The sequence below is a fragment of the Podarcis vaucheri genome (genome assembly GCF_965113315.1).
Source record: "Podarcis vaucheri genome assembly, chromosome: 8".
Classification (NCBI taxonomy): Eukaryota; Metazoa; Chordata; class Lepidosauria; order Squamata; family Lacertidae; genus Podarcis; species Podarcis vaucheri.
Genome location: NC_138766.1, coordinates 29,797,848 through 29,817,053, shown reverse-complemented (window position 1 = coordinate 29,817,053; position 19,206 = coordinate 29,797,848). Strand labels below are relative to the sequence as shown.

The following is a 19,206-nucleotide window of genomic DNA, read 5'->3' as shown; positions in this document are numbered from 1 at the left end:
CTCTTAGCTCAGCACATTTGTGCTCCTTTGCCTGGCGAGGAGAGAGAACGAAGAGCACAGATCCCGATGGACAGTCCCAAATTCGGAAGGGGCTTCAGAGCAATACCCAAACTCCACTCTTCCTGGGGAGATTGTTGGGAGTTTTAGGTTTGTTTTTTTCTTGGGTGGTGGGGAGAAAATAACTCATTAAAATGCCCTTTCCTTGACTTTTAATTGTCTTGACTTTGAAAAGGATGGCGGAGTTGCATTTCCCTTCGTTTTCCCTCTTGAGATGGGATTGGTCCTTTTTCTTTACAGTTTTTGATGCTAGGTGGGGGAAATCTGTAGCAGGTATATATTATAATAAATCTGATGTCTTCGGCCTGAGAAGGCAGTTAAGTTAGTTGGTTGATTCCTGGCAAGGGAAAAGTGCTTGAAACTTTACGTTTTCTGACTGCCTTTTATGTCTTACCTTTTGGACAAGGTCGCTCGTGTTTAATGCAGTTTAATGCAATTTTTCTCATCCTTTGGGCAGGAAAAAAATTGCCCGTGCGATAGGGGGAATCTTAATTCTCTCTGCTTTTCACACCGATGCTTGCCTCTTTTAAGATAGCTGCTTTTTCAGTAACTCCTGGAATTGGGACCCTTCCACTAACTATTGGCTGATATCCTTAAAAGGGTATGGAGGCATGAGGAATTGGATGCAGTTTGGGAAGGGTTAAAAAAAGTTGCCCTCAGCCGCTTGGTTCTCTTTCCTCAGATGAATATGTGTATATGCGCATGCAGGGGGAGATAGACATGGACCCAGTGACTCATGGTCACACAAGCCATATTTGTTTTAGGGTTTTATTTTCCCTTTGAAGGCTTAGGGGTATAGACCTCCTCTTGATGTGTCTGCATAATGCCCATTAGCATTAACTGGTGTTGCAAGTACATCCCTGGGAGAATAGACCCCTTTGTGTGTTAGAAACTCAGAAACAGCATGGCTCCATCATCCAATCAATCAAGTTACCACAACACTTCTTTTCATCCTTCGCTTAAGACACACCTAATGGCTTTAATTGTTTCAGGGCAATTGGCCAGAAACTGATGTCTTGTGTATGTGTGTGTCTGCCTCTTATAGCAATCCGAGCCGTATACACGTGTATGTTAAGTTTGTGTTAATGTAAAATTTTGCAGACCTTTTAAGCTTAGGGGAAAGCTACCTGAAAATTTTCAGCTACTTCGTTCCCATTTAATAAAACTGTCCCCCCTCTTATAATTAGTTTTTAATACGAAGTTTTAAAAACTGGCACACTTCCGATTATTGAACTGCTCTGAAAATCAAACAGTTTACATGAGAGTTCACTCTTTCCTGTTCAATAGCCAGATAGATGACACCCATCCTTGCATCTTTATGTCATATGATGAACCTTGCTTGGACTTCTGAGAATCACTAGAGATTGCTAAAGTAAAACCTCAGGTGGGAAAATCTCTTGTGACTTAGCAGTGGGTTTAGCAAACTTGTTTTGGCCTAAGGGCAGACAGTGCGTTTCAAAATTCCCCCTCCCCTCCTCTTCCAGGCCTTTGCAAAATGTCCCTTGTAACTTTATGGGTTTCCTGGATTTCTTCGAGATGATTTATGTACTCTAGATCCATTTCCGCATCTACACTCAGCTTTTCCGTTACTGAAGGTGTCATAATTAGAGATGCTCTTCCCTGGTTTTTTCTTTTTATTTCTTTCCTTTTTTTCTTGTAGTAAAAGCTGGTTTTTGCATCGGCTGTCTTACACTGCTAGTCAAACCTGGCTATCGTTGCTAGCTCTCTCAGGTTATACATGTTATCCCTTGCGAAAGTAGGTGGTGCGGAGAAGGTCATAGGATAAGTGTTGCTAAGCAGCTAAACAGAAGGATGCTAAAATTAACCCAAGTGCATCTATCAGGGATTCATCCTCTTTCTCCTTTCCTTTTGTAAATAAAATAAAACCACTTTTTCTCTCTTAAATTACCACGTTGGGTATCTCGAACTTAAAATCAGACTAAACTTTTGTGCTCAATGTCAGAAATATTTTCATATCACATTCTTAATATGTAAACTCCTGTATCTTACGTATTTGTAGAATTATGACCTACGTTCCCTTAATGGATGCTTTCATAGAGTTGAGAAGTTAACAGCACATGACATCATGAGCTTAATAGTCATTACTCAGAAGCAAGTCATGTTGAATTTGCTCCCTGCTAAGTGTGGCTGGTTTAGTAGGATAGAAGTCTTGGTTACAGGTAACTTTCAAAATGTGATGTGCTTCCATATAAGTCTATTTTTTTTAGGGTTGATGGTGGCAATTTATCAGGAAATGTCCTGAGAACATACTTGCTTCCAACTTGGTGTTTATAGAAACTTCTGCAGCAGAAATTCCTTTTTCTCGTACCTCCTGCCCCCCACCCCCCAGTACTGGCTGATGTAGTGAGTTGAAACACAGGTGGAATGCAATGTTTCTGCCTCAAACATCAGATAGATTTGTGTAGGAAACAAAGAAGTCTATTACAGCACAGCTGGAGTCATGGTGTGTAACTTGTATGCTGTTCTCAAAGCTTGTGTGCTTGTGTCAATTCATTTTATGTTGGGGAAAGCTATGTGACATGCTACCAGATGAATGTTGGTTTGTGTTTTTTTAATTCCATCACTTTTTAACTTTCTGGATACTGGTTCACATATTTTTTCCACACAAAACACTTAGCTTAACTTTTTATTCTCTCTTCCCCCATTACAGATATAAAGTGCATTTCTGAAGAGTGGCCTGGAGCTTAGAAAGGGGTAGGAATTAATTTACATTTTCCTTCTCTCTTCTCCCCCACCCCTCTCCCTTTTAAAATACCTTTGCCCTCAAACCTGCAAAGAAGCGTCTTTGGATAGCAGATAAGTGGTGACAATGGCCCCTATCTTATTAATTGATAGGGAAAACCCTGTTAAGGCTAGGAATTCTGAATTTGTAAAGTGGCTCAGAAATCGTGGCCTGCCCTGGAGTCTCCAGCAGTTGTGATAAGAAGTAGGTTTATCATCCCATTTTCTGTGGGCCTTTTGTATGCAGCAAAGTCTTGTCAGAAGCCTGTGGTTGCTAGTCCTCACGGTTGTGGCAGGAACAATGAAAACTAAATTTGAAACAAATAGTGTGGACGGAAACATGTCAGGGCAGAAATATACACTGCTTTTCAAGAATCGATTCTTAGCAAATAAGAAAGTTGTACAGTGTGTGACTCACTAATCTGATGCCTGTTGGGTTCATGGAAATATAATGTGAAGATAAGTATATAAACTAGGTGGTGTTCTATGGCTTATGAGTGTTTCTCACATATCTCTTTCAAGCAAATTTGCCACCCTGACACCTGTACTGTTTATGGATGCTCTTGTGCATAAAGATACCTATTCTTTAAATGAAATTGTTCACTTATGAAATGTGACTTGGCTCGAATAGGAGAAAAATGTGTTTTCTGCTTGTATTCATTGCATTTTTATTTTATTATTAAATTTGTATACCACCCTTCATCTAGGGATCACTGGGTGGGTTACGATATAAAAACAGAAAAATACATAGCATGGTAACAAACAAAAACAATACCTCCCAATTTAAAAGGCCAAAGATTGTTTAATAAGCCAGAAAAGAGGAATGTTTTTGCCTGGCGCCTAAATACATGTAACGAAGGTGTCAGAGGAGCCTTGCTGGGAATAGCATTCCACATGTGGGGAGCCACTGCAGAAAAGGCCTGTTCTCGTGTTGCCACCCTCTGGACCTCTTTGGAAGGATTATTAGTATCCTGCCCTATTTGCCTCACAGCAGCCAAGGGAGGTAAATTTGGCTGCAAGATGGATAGTGGTGGGTCATCCAAAGTCAACTAGCGCTATAGCTGAGCAAGTATTTCAGTGTGGATTTTCCACAACCAAATTCCAAATTGTTACTGCTCGCAAACTAGGATTGGTGGTTTTTTTTTTGTAGGATTCTTGCACGATCACATTCTGCCTGGTTGAAGCATTGCACTTGTTATGGGGAGCTATGTTGTGTAAATTTGCTACCTTGGGTGGTCCTGGCATCTTCTCTATGCAGGTTTAGGGAGGTTATGTGTCTTCTCTTGCACCTCTTTCCAGGCTGCGTTGAGTGTATGTGTGTGGGGTTGAGGGAAAAGATGGTTGTTTTTAGGACACAAAGGAACTGGGGGAATTTGAGGAGATTAGCCTCATGTGTTTCATTTTGCAACAGGTGCTAAATCTGTGCATTTCTGTGCAAAAGGTGCTAAATCCAGTTGTTGGAAATGAGCAACGGAATAAAACGATACTGTTCTGGGTAGCAGTCGTATGAAACAAAGGATTCCCATTTCTATGTTACGGAACATTATCGCCCTGAAATATAGGCTGTTGAAAACAAGGGAGTACTTAACCTAGCCATAGATTCAGTGGAGAAATTGAGCGGTTGTACCTTTTCTAATACAAAAAACAGTTTTGAAACATTCCCACCTTGCAGTCCAGTTCTGCTCCTTGTTGGCATTAAATAGGGCAATGGTTTTACAGGTAGGACATACATTATTTAAGACAGTAACAGGTGTTTGCAGAAGAAATAGCCAAACTGAAGCATCCTTGCTTCTTTCTTGGAGTGAATCTTAAGGAAAACATGGATGTGATGTTCTCTCTTAAGTGCTTACTTCTAGGCCCAATTAAAAGCTGTACCCCGTGGCAGTTGCTTTTCTCTGAAATGCAAAAGAAACGTGACTTTTTGGTGTGCTGTTTTAAAATTGCTTTTGGCTTCCTCAGTGGGATATATGGCCGAACAGCAGCTCACCTGTGAAGGGCAGGGGCCTTTTAACCAAACCTTGCAGATCTGGAATGAATATTGAGTTGCTCCCCATCGGTTCAGCAGAACAGCCTGTAGATTTCGTTGCCTGCAGCAGGATGCAAGCCATTCTAGGGCATCTTGTTCTCTGTGCTACCTCTCCAGTTTTTCATGCTATCCAGCCTTGCAGTCAATAAAGGTAGCTCTCCCTGAATAGGTGCTGTAGACAAAAGAAGTAGGTGATGGGTGGGGACTGTTTATTCAATGTGATTCAGGTAAGTAATGCTAAGAGAATTCGAAGGCCTCTGAGACAGGGCAGCTGAATTGTTTTAAGGAGGATTCACCTGCAGATTTTCAAGGGGTCTTTACCAACAAGGCGGAGGGAAGCAATTGAAACCCCTATCCAGGCATTGTTATGTTTAAAGGGGATTATCAATTGCTTTGAAGATCTTGACTTTTTTGTAGTTGTTGTTGTTCTCCTTTGCTTTAGACCAGTGGGTCTGCATTGTATCCTTTTCTCCTTTTCTTAGTGCAAATTCTCTAGCGCCTTCCTTCAGAAGAAAAAGCCCCTTAGGGTAGCACCTTTAAAGACTGGCAGATGTATTGCCTAACTTACCTGCAGGAGAGAGCCTGCGTTCCCTTCCAAAAGCTCACGTTCTGATTGGTTGGTGTGTGTTTTTCAGTCTTTAAGATGGCACAGGACTCTTGGGGCAACAGATTAAAAAGAAATGTGTCCCTTTCTGGAATTCTGGAACCACCACATGGTCTTGTGTGGTTTCCAAAGGGAGACTTCAGTTTTCTCTCTGAAATGCAATTTTGCATCAAGCATAGCTCTTGCAAGTGCTCAGGGGGTTGGCTTTCAGTTTGGCAGATCTCTGGAGTGAAGGTTTTTCAGTGTGAGTGAACATCCATACAAATCACCTGGGAATTTCTTTACTACAGTGGTACCTCGGGCTACATACACTTCAGGTTACATACGCTTCAGGTTACAGACTCCACTAACCCAGAAATAGTACCTCGGGTTAAGAACTTTGCTTCAGGATGAGAACAGAAATCGTGCTCCGGCGGTGCGTCGGCAGCAGGAGGCCTCATTAGCTAAAGTGGTGCTTCAGGTTAAGAACAGTTTCAGGTTAAGAACGGACCTCCGGAACAAATAAAGTACTTAACCTGAGGTACCACTGAACTTGGGTAAATACAAAGCAAAAAAAAAAAAAGGGGGGGGGGAGGTTTCTGAGGGTCACTGGCCACACAGTCTTACCCATCATTTGCTACCTGGTCCACTTAACTGGTGATGTCAGGATTTGAACCTGAAACCTTCCTCACTTTAAGCAAATGCTCTGCCACTGAACTATGGACCCATGATTTGGCAGTCAGGAGCATCTTCTGGGTTTGCATGCCCTCTTTGCTCTCTTTAAACCCCCCACCCCAGCTTACACCTTTTAAATTTGGGGTTCTGACTTGTGCTCATGAAATGCTAACTATAGCTATCTTGCACTGAAAGGGAGAAGAGGCAGTTCCTGAGCAAGTGGGGAGGAGAGGTATGCAAAGTCATGGGTTGCTCCCAAGTTGCCAAACCATGGCATTGGCAGCGCTGGCTAGTGGGTGGTCCTTAGCAAAAAGGGTTTTGTTTTTGTCCTTTTTATTTTATTTTAAGTGGAATCTTTGCTTCCTGGGAATTAATGGGCAAGCCCGTTAATTTATTAGAGTTATAATTGCTGCTCAGTTAAGAATTGTTTATTATTTCCTGATGTTGGGCTTCCATTTAAAGTATGTGATTAAAGGGGTGTGGAGAATTCTGCACAGACACCTTTTCTACATACAGCTGGTTGTCATCAACAAACTCTGTACGCAGTTTGGATTTTTCATGCAATTTGGATTTTGGGGGCAGCTCTCGTCATTTTAAGCAAGGCTTCGTAGAAACAGCACTTAAAGCATCCTAAAGTTCTGCAGCTGGTTGCTAGGGAATGCGCCACACCCTCCCTGTCCCCTCTGAGTCCAGATTTTATGTATGATCCAGTTTGCACTTGTCTGGCTCAGACCAGAATGTCGACTCAACTTTTCTTGGTAGTTGCACAGAGGGCTGGCTTGGATTGCTCAGAGAAAATGAGTGGGGTAACCTCATATTGCTGAAGTTCGTCACTCTGAGGCACATGCCTCTGGAATCTTAAGGACTCTGCAGGCTTCTGTGGCCTTCCTTTTTTTAAAAAAAATGTGTGGCTCTGCTCTTGGGACTCACAGAAAAACTAGCACTGCAAGGCTGCTTGCTCTTTTTGACAGGAGTGCTCTTCTTAACCTGGTAGTTTTGAAAGGCTTGGTTTTTAGAGCAGTGCAGCAGCATCTGATGCTTCTCTTTGAACTACAGAGGGCTTGAATCTTAATCTCAGAATTGCAGGTTCGAACCCAGTGTCAGAAACTCAAGATATATAATCTAATTTCCAAATGGCTCCTTAAACCTAGGTTATGGCCGCTGCAATGGAATGTCTAGGCGCCCTTTTTTTGCAATGGGATTTATTATTTTTATTAATTTCATTTTCTGTACCGCTTTGTATTTTAAAGAACAAATCTCAAAGCAGTTTGCAGCACATTAAAACACCAAATAAAATGGATCCAGTGCAGGCCAGCCAGCACCACAAAAGCATTGATTCAATATATGGATCCTCACAGATTTTCAAGGCAATTTTTACATAGGATGACAGTGAAACTATCAACAAACCACAGAGCATCTCTCTGGACACAGAGATGTGATGGTGGTTTTGAGGGAAGCCCTTGTAAGCCTCCTGAAGATCCATTTGGACCCGTGATTCGGATCCATGTTTTTGTGCCGTGACAGCTCTGGATCCATAATTTTTATGCTTCATTCAATGGAAGCAGATGGGAGCTGTGATTTGGTTGGGATGTGTGAGGAACCTGTGGAAAAATTACGCAACATCCAAGATCCATTTTACTGTATTTGATATGTCTCGTTGCCTTCTTTCCTGTGGCACCCCACTTTCTCTCTCTGGTTGCTACATTTTCCTCCCAGTTGCCCATGTCGGAACCCACCCCCCCAATTTCCCACCTATACTTCCTGCTCCCCTCTTACACTTTTGGTTGCTTCGCTTTCCGTTCAGCTGCTCAGGTGCCAATCCGTGTCTTGAAAATGCACATAGAGTTGAAAGAAGGAGTGTGAGAAAGTGATGCTTTTCCCACTTCCTCTTTCACCTTTATGTGTTTTTGAGGGACTGGGGAGAAATGGTAACAACTCTCCCCACCACATAACAAAGGGGTGGGAGGCTCATAGGCTTCATGGTTGCTAGGGGAAGCCACATTGCCTCCTCTGTGACTGGCAGGAGGACTTCTCCAGGATTGGAGGAGATGTCTTCTAGACCTGTTTTCTCTGATGCTCTGGGTTGAACCTAGAGACCTTCTGCATGCAAAACATGTATTCTCTAACCAAGCTATAGTTCCTCAAACTTTATTAAAACATGACTTGGCCGCCATTTTGGATCACCAGCCAGTTTTCTGCTGCAAAGAAGTGTCAGGTGTACTCTTGGCTATACCCATGGTACATGTGGGGTGATGCTAAAGCCTGATAAGCCTGGTCAGTGCACACAACTCACATGACTTGTCTGTGCCCCAGAATCCTCTTCAGGGATTCTTTTGGAAATAAGTCTGTGTGGAAAGGGTTACTTAGGGATCAAAAACACTGAATACTGCTGGACTAGGTGGAGCTGCCTAGCAGGTAAATTTTATTGCATTGTAAGGAAGTGGTTGAAGGAAGTATTCACCCCTGATTTTAAGACACAGGTCTCTCTCTCGGGGATGGGAAACCTGTAGTTGCAACACTTTCTGGAGGGCTGCAGCTGCCATCAGCTCCAGGCAGCATGGCCAATAGCTAGGAGTAATGGGAGTTTGGAAATCCTGAAGGTTCCATGCAGTGTTCGAAATTAGCCAGGCACATTTTGTGACTGGCATGGGTCCAGTTACTTGGAGATCTCTGGATGCTAGGTTGGCAACTAGGGAAAACAAAATCTTACCTAGAGAAGAATCTGAAATATTTCTCTTGAAGCTTACATTTGTTTTATTCTGGATTGTTTTATTCTGGATTGTTTTATTTGATGTTTTAATGTGTTGTATACTACTTTGAGATTTTTTCCTTAATATATAAAGTGGTATAGAAATAACAATAATTATTATTAATAATAATAATAACAACTCAATTGCAAACAAACAAACCCTGGCACCTATACATTTCAGTTGTGGCGACCATAACCCAGGTTTGGCGATTAGTTTATATATCTGAATTTCTAACACTGTTTTCATGCTCACAGCCTTCTAGGCCTCATGCCTGCTTTCGGCAGTAACCCACAAAATACTCCTTGGGTTGATTTTTGCTGCTGCACAAACCTTACAGAAACGAATAAGACGCTGCAGTTGTGCTTGGTTGTCTGCTCTTTTTGGCAACAGTACTTTGCCTGACACATATTTGGCTTCAGAGAGACTTGATATTTCTAAGTGAAGGTGACCAGATGGGAAAAGGAAAGACCAAGTTCTGATGACCCTTAAGGATGGGGGAATTTTGGCTGTGCCAGCGGTTGCTCTTCTGCACAGCTCTTAAGAGAGCACCAGAGCTGTGTTGCCTTTTACATCTGGCCACCCTAGTGGAAACATGCTTTGAGCCCTGCTGGAGCCAAGGACCTAAATATGGGTAAACGGATCCAGCAGAGCTCGGGCTGTGCTCTATTCCGCAATTGCATGTGGAATTCTGCTGTGTCAGTATGTGAAGTGTGGCTGTGGCCTTTTACTGAGATTGCTCTCTGTGTTTGTGCATGTCATGTGCTATGACTACCCCTTAGTTCTCTTACTCATATTGGTATTCTAGGAAGTGTCTCTAAAAACAACAACAGAAGCTGGCTGCTTGCTGTGGCCTTTGTGCATAGCTCTCTATGTGCGCTATTTGCTAGCTAACACATCTACGGCAGGCATAGGCAAACTCGGACCTCCAGATGTTTTGGGACTACAATTCCCATCATCCCTAGCTAACAGGACCAGTGGTCAGGGATGATGGGAATTGTAGTCTCAAAAACATCTGGAGGGCCGAGTTTCCTATGCCTCATCTATGGCATGCACAGAAGTTAAAAGCAGTGTTAAAAACTCAGGTGTGTAATATAATCGCCAAATGGTACCTTGAACCTGGGCTGCGGTCACCACCTTGGAATGTCTTGGTGCTGTCCCCCCCCCCCCCCGATGGAATTTATTATTACAATTACTATTATTAATTCCATTTATATACTGCTATATATTTTAAATAACAAATTTCAAAGCAGTTTACAGCACATTAAAACGTCAAATAAACCAACCCAGAATAGCACCAATTTAAGCTTCAAGGAAATTACTTCTGGAAGTGACATTTTGCCAACCTGGCATCCAGAGATTTCCACATGGTCGCAACTGGACCTGCGCCAGTCGCAAAATGCGCCTGGCTAATTTTGAACACTAGTTACAAGAGGCATGAAATAAAGATGGTGAAAATGCTTAGCTCGCAGCACGTGGCTAATGGAATACTTTTGCAATGCCATTTTTCGTGGTTTCCAAGACAGTAGGCATTACTTTAAATCAGGGGTTGGGGGACCTGTGGTACTCCCGATATTGATTTGACTAGAGGTTCTATCATCCCTGGCTGTCGGTTCTGCTGGCTGGAGCGCATGGTGTCTTGAGAGTCCCATCAGCATCCATAGGGCTGCAAATTCTCTTATCCTGCTGCTTCAGTGTCTGGAAAGTATTATACTTGGGTAAATGATGCTCAGCACTGAGAACAGTTTGGGTTTTTATGAGTATTGCTACTTACCAGGGCAAAATGAATTTTTAAGGAGAGAGAAATCTCACTCTTGTACGCACGCTGGAAAGTCTTTCTCTCCAGAAATTTAAGGAGTGTAGTCCATTCTAGAAGCCTTTCCCATTCGCCTAGAGCCACTCTGGTTGCCCAGTGACAGTAGAAATTCACTCTTCACCTGCTGAGTAGTGCAGTCCATCTTTTCTGCGATTGAGCTATAGCTTTGAGAGCAGATGCTGGGGCTGAGGACTCGCACAGATTAAGCCCAGGGAAGTGTAGTCAATGGATTCATATAATTTGGTATCTTAGCTATTTGGGGTTACCCGAAATACAGGAACGCTTATAATATTTTGTATTTTAGAATGTTCAAAGTGACTGCTACCTTACTGTAATCTTTACAAAACACCTGAAATGGTAGACCCATATTGCTTGTTTATAGAGTGGGTTTTCCACTAAGGCAAGGTTTCCCAAACTTGGGTCTCCAGCTGTTTTGGAACTACAACACCCATCATCCCTAGCTAGCAGGACTAGTGGTCAGGGATGATGGGAATTGTAGTCCCAAAACAGCTGGAGACTGAAGTTTGGGAAACCCTGCTCTAAGGCTATCTAGCACATTTATTGCCAAGGCAGGGGACTTCCCCAAGTGGTCATTCGGTCTTTTAGCCTCTGTGATGCCACAAGCATGCTGACAAAATGAGATTTGCAATGATAACATGGAGTTCCTAGAAACACTCCTCTAGCTCATCTATCTTTTCTAACTCCTGTGTTTTTAGGACTCCTTACTGTCGGGCTTGCCTTAATGGCTGTGCTGAGTTTTTTCTCTTCTTTGCTGACTCCCAGCAGCACACATGCCGTTTCCTGTTCTGCGCCCCTTCACAAACAGCTCTGTGCGCTGTTGCAACTGCTCCCCAGCCCATAAACTGTACTGACATGTGTGCGTGTGGCTTTGCTTTTTGGTATTGATGGAAAGACAATTGAGTCTTCCAGTTGGGTGGAGCTCGTACAAGAAAAGAGAGCGGGAGCAGGACACCAATATATGTGAAAGAATATGAACTCTTTCCCCCACCCTGGGGAAGATCCTTTATTTACCTGTGTGTATGCCTTTGCTTTCCCTCTTTTGGCATCCTTGCAATTTAGTAAGCAGCCCGCCTCTAATGGTTGCAGAGCCAGGCGCTCTAAAGACAGTGGGCAGGTGCATGAAATGTTAAGCAACCAGTTGCGTCGAGGAGTGTGATTCGTTACTCGACACCCTGTGGCTGAAGCAGCTTTTTTGCACGTACCATTGCTAAACTTCATTCGTGGGTGAATTCATGTTTCCTGCTCACTTTTTTTTTAAAGAAAAGGCCAACAAATCCTTTGGAAGGTAGTGGATGCATACAGAGTTTTTTTTCCTGTACACCGCAACAAAATGTCTATAGGAGAATACAAACTCTGAGCAGTTCCCAGGAAACCGAAGTCCATAGTCATCTGGGCATCACCTCTTTTTTTTCCTTTTTTTTTTTTTTGCTGTGTAAGCACACATTTAATCACTTTTTTGCATTTAATTGTGCACAGAGAATCTGCTGCTTGTTCACTCTCAGCAGGCTGCGTTGCAGGCTACTGTGATTCACATGGGTTTTTTGTGAATCCTGAGGCTGGGAGAAAATACTGAATAGAGATGTGAACTATGATTTTCGGGAGGAGAGCTGCAGCATTCCCGTTCATTTCTTCCGGGTGTGTTAGCACAACTGAGCCCTGTTGTGACTCGCTGGCCTGTAGTGGTGTGGCAGATGTGAGGCCAAAGCCACTTATATTGTAGAGGGCAAGAGGGTTGATGCGCATGTAAACAAGCAACCGGGCCTCATTATATCTACTGCCACCAGTGGTATGTGGCCTGGCTTTTCCAGTGTACAGTGGTACCTTGAGTTCAGTACTTAATTCGTTCCAGAGGTCCGTTCTTAACCTGAAACTGTTCTTAACCTGAAGCACCACTTTAGCTAATGAGGCCTCCCGCTGCTGCCGCGCAATTTCTGTTCTCATCCTGAAGCAAAGTTCTTAACCTGAGGTACTACTTCTGGGTTAGTGGATTCTGTAACCTGAAGGGTATGTAACCTGAAGCATATGTAACCTGAGGTACCACTGTAGTTGTGTACTGACTAAGGCTGTCTTTGTTGCAACAGGCCAAGTTTGGCTACTGCCCTGTAGTTGATGGTTGAGAAAAGCACTACTGCAACCCCATATTGGCTGTGTAAACACTCCTGTGCCTTTTGATGTAGAAACATACTGTCCTGAGTATACATGTGATCTTTTACCCCATAGTACTTTGCTGTGTGTCCAAAGCCGTGATGGTTTATGCTTCCATGTTTCTCGCAACTTAAATAATATATAGAACTATTAAAAGTTTTTTGTATGCTGCTTTGATATTTAAAAAGCCCTCAGTTGGACACTGATGCTCAGAAATATGCCTGAGTGTACGTATGTCCTGTTTCATTCACTTGAAGCAGGAATAGTAACAACTTGGGTCTTGGAAGATACAATATTGAGATTGGTTGATCAAGCTGCCCATGTTTAATGTTAATTGAACACCCAACTACTTTGAGACACAGTATGTCATCACCATAATACTGTATGTGGCGTAATTACTAAAATCTGAAGTGGGTTTGTTTCCTGTGCATGTTCTGTGTACGCAGTGGGGTTTTTTGTTTTCAGATTCTTTTATTTGATGGTGCCTTCCTAGAATTCTCAGTCTACTCTTTTAAAGACTCAGGAGTTCAATTAACACACACACTTTATCTGTGTATGTATATAGAATACATGCCATGTTAATGGCTGCTCTGCTTCTTTGAGTTCCCTGTCCCATTGACAACCTTCCATAATCATGGAAGGAGACCCCATTAGAACAGCAGGCTCCCTGCCATAGACAGTTGCCCTCCAGTTCATTGGAGGGAGCAGAGTAGACCAGCACGTTCGCCCCCTCATCCCCTGAGGAAAAAGAACACCTGAATAGGTTTTATGTTGTGCATTGTTTGCACTGGGAGAAGACCAGTGCTTGTGACAAGACTTTTGTACATGGTGTCTTGTCAACAAAATTACATTGGACCTGGCATGCGGCATAGCAAGATGGCCATGCCCGCCTGCCTTGCACAGGATGCTATTTTGGTAATAAGCCGTCCAGTGTGCTGTTGCTGATAGGTGTATTTTTAGAAGTGGGGTGCCAGGTTATTAAATCCTGTGGCTGAAATAATTCTCAAGAGTGCAGATGCTTCTTGCTCCTTAGCAATTTTGTGTGTGTGGTTGAGACTCCTCTTTACGCAATGTGCAGGACTCAGAACATACCTCTACAGAAAATTAAGTGTTTATGCAAAATAACTTCAATCCTCGGAATACTAAATTGAGACCAAATCAACTTGAGTTTTTAGACCTATGGGATTTTTGGCAGTGATGTTGTATATGTCTGTGAAAGGACAATGCCCAATGAATTGAGCTGAATTAACATTGCAGCCCTTTGCAGTCTTCTGGAGGGTAATTCTGTTGATGTGACTTGGTCTTCTTCCCAAGTATGTGGGTACTTGCTGCAACCTTAGATGGTTTGTCATCTGTTCTGGCTGCCAGTGTATGCAATGCTTTATAAGGCTCGTGGCATCTTTCTTTGAAACAGCTACGTCTTTCCTAAAATAATCTTTCAAATGTGATCATTGAATATGTATCGAAAGTGAACCTTTCTGAAAACAGAAAATGTTTGCTATCTCTAGCGCTCTTGAAGAGAGCAGGAATGGATTTTTCATTGCATGATCTACATAATAATTGGTGACTTTTAGACAGGTATCTTAATTCAGTTTTCCAGGTTTTTGGACGATCGTGCAATCCAATAAACTTACCTTGGAGTAAGTATCCTTAAACTCAGTGGGGCTTACTTTTGAGTAGACCCACAGGGGAGTGCGCTGTATGGGTTGATCTCACACAAACATATTTAATGTATTTTGTGTTTTTGATGACCTGCATCTACTGATAAAAGTTTGGGAAATGGCTTTTGCTTTGTGTAGATTAGCTAGCCGTTTAATCAGCTCTTTGGTCTGCTCAAATCGCTATGTAAAAATGGACTAGGAAATTGTCTGTTTCGCTTCCTTGGTTTCATAGCCAAGTGGCATTAGTACCCCAGGGAGTTAACTGATGCTTATCCCATTAAGATAGAATGGTGCAGTATTTATTTTGGGTCATAGAGTAGTGGTCATTTCAGTGAGACTCTGGCTCTATAATTGTAGGTGGGTTATGGTAATTGCCACTAGGTAAGTTCCTCTACAGTAGGAGTTGTTCCCCCAAAGCAATAGTGTGGAGTTAAAATTGGTGTAGGGTACATACTCTGGATCACGGTGCTTCTGGGTTGTTAGTGTTAGAAGGGTGACATTTACTTACCTCCCCAATGACGATGCACATGGTATTTCAATAACTAGCTGGAGAATCCCACATGTGCTGTGTAAATTGTGCTGTGATTCTTTGCAAAATGACATTGCGGTCATTTGCTGCTATTCCCAGGGGAACTTGAGATTCCTTCATATTTATTAGTTGCTTTACTTGTGGAAATGACTCAAAGCGACTTACAGACACAACAGAAATTCTAAAACCAATTACAATAAGCGCAGTCAAATAATAATAATAATAATAATAATAATAATAATAATAATAATAATAATAACAACAACAATAATAAATAAATAAATAAATAAATCTGGCTGGGTTTCCCCAGCCACTCTGGGCGGCTTGCAACAAAATATTAAAATATAGTGGTCTGTTAAACATTAAAAGCTTCCCTAAACAGGGCTGCCTTCAGATGTCTTCTAAAAGTCTGGTACAGTAGTTATTTTTCTCTTTGACATCTGGTGGGAGGGTGTTCCACAGGGCAGGTGCCACTACCGAGAAGGCCCTCTGCCTCATTCCCTGTAACTTGGCTTCTTGCAGTGAAGGAACCGCTAGAACGCCCTCGGCGCTGGACCTGAGTGTCCGAGCAGAATAATAAAGATCTACCCCCGCTTTACATTTACACAAAAGACAGGTCTGTCTGTCATCTATCTATCTATCATCTATGGCATACGGTGGCTCAGGAGATTTCCCAATCCTTTGCTTTGGTTTCCTGCATGACACTCCTGGCCACTGAAGGCAGGAAGTGGATGAATAGCGTCTATTCTCTAGTTGTTGGGAAGTTGCTTTCTGTTGTTAATACATCAAGGGTGTCCTTATCTAGTGTGAACAGGTTACCATTATATATATGTACATACGATTGTAATCAAAAGGTATTATAGGAGGTTGGAATGAGATTCTTAATCTCAGGGTCATGGTTTTGAGGCAATCTTGGGCAAAAGATTCCTGCACTGCAGGGAGTTGGACTAGATGGCACTTGTGTTTCCTTCCAACTCTGCAATTCTGTGATACCAACTTGCCACCCTGATGGCTCCTACTTCTTCTGCTCTGCATTCTATCTCATCTCTTTCCCTCTTCATGCTGGCGCTTTGGCTGAGGCAGTCAGCTCTGTCTCCATGTTCCTTTTTGGAAACTGGGGAGGTGAGTACAGACACCAATTCTCCCCCCACCCCACCCCCTAGATCTGCTCCAGGGTGAAATGTAGGGTGGAGCCCCGGCGTGTTTTCCCCTGCATCTGGGAAGGTAAGCCTGGCACTCTCATGCGGGAGGCAGATGTTTGAGCATTCTGTGATGTTGGCAGGTTGGCGAGTTGTTGACATTCAGGTACCAGCACTTAGATTAAACCAAACTGTGTGTTCATTCAAGCAAGGCTGTTGTGAACACTACTGATGGGATTCTGTTCGGCAGTACTGGTCTTTTAGAAAAAACACATTTTTAGGGGCTAGATATATTTTACAACAATATTGGTATAAGGTTAGATTCCCTATTTGGGGACTTCCCTGGCTTTTTTCTGGCCCATGTAGGACCAGTCTGGATAGTTGGCCTTGGTGAAAATTTGACGTTTTCTCCCCACAGTTTTTGATCTGGGCTTCCTCTGAAATGAGGCTGCATTTTAAGTTGTCTTTTAATCCTGTTTTTAAGTTTTAAGTATTTTTAAGTATTTTAAGTATTTTAATCAATTGTTTTTATACCTGATGTTAGCCACCCTGAGCCTGGTCTTGGCCGGGGAAGGCGGGGTATAAATTAAATTTATTATAAATAAAATTTATTATTAGTATTTGTAGTCGGTATGCTCACTATAGATGCTGTGGAATGTGTGGATGGGAGAGAGTGTGTGTGACCGTTCACCCTGGAAGTGTTTTTTCTTGTGGCAATGATGGAGAATCTCTGGTCTGACAGGGGCCTTAATTAGGCCTTCAAGCCCCTTTTCTCCAAATTGTGCTCACCTGCCCAACACCTGATGTCACAGGTAACATTAGAATGATGTCAGGTGATTGACAGGACAATCAAAAAGACAGGTTTGGGAGATGGTATTCATTTTTATATTTCCACCTGTCAAGAGTTGACCTGCAAGGAATAGGGAAGGAAAGATTTGGCCTGCCAGCGGGATCCAGTTCCCTACTTACAGCCTCAGTTCATCTTGAATTAAAAATGGTGTCTCATTTCATATTTAAAAAATGGACTCTTAAGCCTGCCTTGAAATCTGGAATCACCACAGGCGCCATCCTGAAGCAGCTTAGGGAGCAGTGAAACAGGAAGATGGTGAAGGCCGGCATTGTGAAATAAAATTCCTCGAAATGCGGGGGTGTTTGAAACTGTTTCCACCATGTTTGGCAGGTCTCTCTTGCCTTCACCCTAATAGGACATACACTGTGTGGCAATCTCTCGTTGTCCGAGGAGCGTCCCAAACATTTTTTTTGCTGCTGGCCTCTTTACCAGAAATAAGAGCAGATTTCTAAGACCCTGTTAAGCTTGTATCCTTTGTATTAGCCACACGCAAAGATACTGCACCCATTTAATAAAATGAACACCTTATAGCATCCTTTGGAGTTGATTGGTTTTGTTTTGCTTAGGAGAGAAGTGACACAAGCAACGCTAGAGCTGTCCATTTCTTGTTCCTGGTGCTTGTTGTTGCTGATGCCACTTCAGCCTGTGTTATGTTTTGATTCTTCCTGCTTGTAGATCATCATACAAACAAGCAAGTGAAGGAATTTGAATCGTGGAAGCACGGTGCCATCGTGCCACAATGTCACATGCTATAAACAAGAGGCATAAGAGTTCTCTTGGCATTCACAGGCGTTGAGTCATATGACCCAGCACTGTCGAGGGGAAGTAGACCTCTGGACAAGTAAACCCTATTAAAAAATGTGTGAATAAGTCTGGCTTAGTATTATTGGCAGAGGATTTGTATTGAGCCCCTTTGAGGTGGGAAACTTATGGGGCGGCGATCCTTGTTCTGAAGTTTAAAAGTCAGTTTGAAAACGAGCGCAGAAGGATGCACGCTCTTTCTGTATTTCACTTCGTGCTCATTGGCAATAGGATGTAAATTGATCTTATGTGTGATGAGACTTGGTCAACCTACTTCTGTTGTATGGTTCCTGTTACTGAGATAGCCTTCCTCCTTTGCCAGTCAAGTTCATAGATCTCCAGTGTTCTCTAACTGGCGATGGAGTTTGTTGGCAGAGGTGAGAATGTCCCTGAGCTCCTCATGTCCTGGTACCAGGATCTGCCCCTGAATGTTGCAAAGGAGATGGGAGGCATCATCTCACTGCTATGTTGTTCCCAGTTGCCTCCAGGTAGTAATCCTCTGAGCATCTGTCTTCAATGAACAGATGTTGGATGAGTCATGTCAAAGTAAGCTCTTGTGAATCATTCTTCTCCCTGTCCATCAGTAGACATTTTATGGGAGATGAGTGGGTAGTGATCCTTGCATCTAACCAGGCCTATGTGCAGGTACCAGTATAAGGAAAGTCTTGCTGAGAGCCTGAGGGCCCTGCTTCTGCCTCTCTCCACCTGGCCCAGGGCGGGGCCTGACAGGCTTCAAAAGGACTGCTGCTGCACAGCAAGAGAGTACTGCTTCTTTTTAAAATTGCTTTTAAATTGTTCTTTAACTGGGCTGATCGACATCCTATGCCCTTTTGAAGTGTGTTGGGGGGGTTTGTCGGGTTGTTTTTGTTTTGACTATGTATTTTGTAGTTTTGTGTTCTGATTTTGTGCTGTGAGACCTGCAGGTATAGAGGCGGTACAGTCGTACCTTGGTTTATGAACTTAATCCGTTCTGGAAGTCCGTTCTTAAACTGAAACCGTTCTTAAACCGAGGCACGCTTTCCCTAATGAGGCCTCCTGCCGCCGGTGCCCTTTCACCGTTCAGATACCGTTCTTAGACTGAGGTATAGTTCTCAAACTGGGACACTATTCCTGATATTACTGTGGAGTTCATAAACCGAATTGTTCTTGAGCAGGACTGTTCTTAAACTGAGGTACCACTGTATATAAATTCAATAAATAATAATAATAAATAACATAAGTAGCAGGTTTAGGATCACTTTCCATATAGTGTGAAAATGGAATTATTATTTAATTCTAGCATGGAGATGAACCTTAGCTTGGAAGAAAAACTTTTAAGAACACTAGGAATCTGATACGTATTGCAACTTATTGTTGTGAAATGCTGGGCCTCAAGTCTAGGTGGAAATGCTTGCATTGGCTTGCTATGGAAGCC

General features: G+C 42.7%; 1 protein-coding gene and 1 long non-coding RNA gene across 10 annotated transcripts in view; one reads left to right on the top strand and one right to left on the bottom strand.

The window, feature by feature from the left end:
* RREB1 (ras responsive element binding protein 1) overlaps positions 1-19,206 on the top strand; it is a 125,796-nt gene that overhangs the window by 3,691 nt on the left and 102,899 nt on the right. For 8 of the 9 annotated variants that reach the window (XM_082234168.1, XM_082234172.1, XM_082234162.1 and 5 more), the window contains exon 2: positions 2,729-2,772. The exons of the other annotated variant lie outside the window; for it this stretch is intronic. The gene's annotated coding sequence lies outside the window, so the exon portion shown is untranslated. The remainder of the gene's footprint in view (positions 1-2,728; positions 2,773-19,206) is intronic. 9 annotated transcript variants of the gene reach the window in all.
* On the bottom strand, positions 4,514-18,547 carry LOC309538976. The gene is made up of 3 exons (XR_014222569.1): positions 16,782-18,547; positions 4,787-4,997; positions 4,514-4,692 (listed from the first exon to the last, which is right to left on the bottom strand). It is a non-coding gene; the product is annotated as an uncharacterized lncRNA (long non-coding RNA).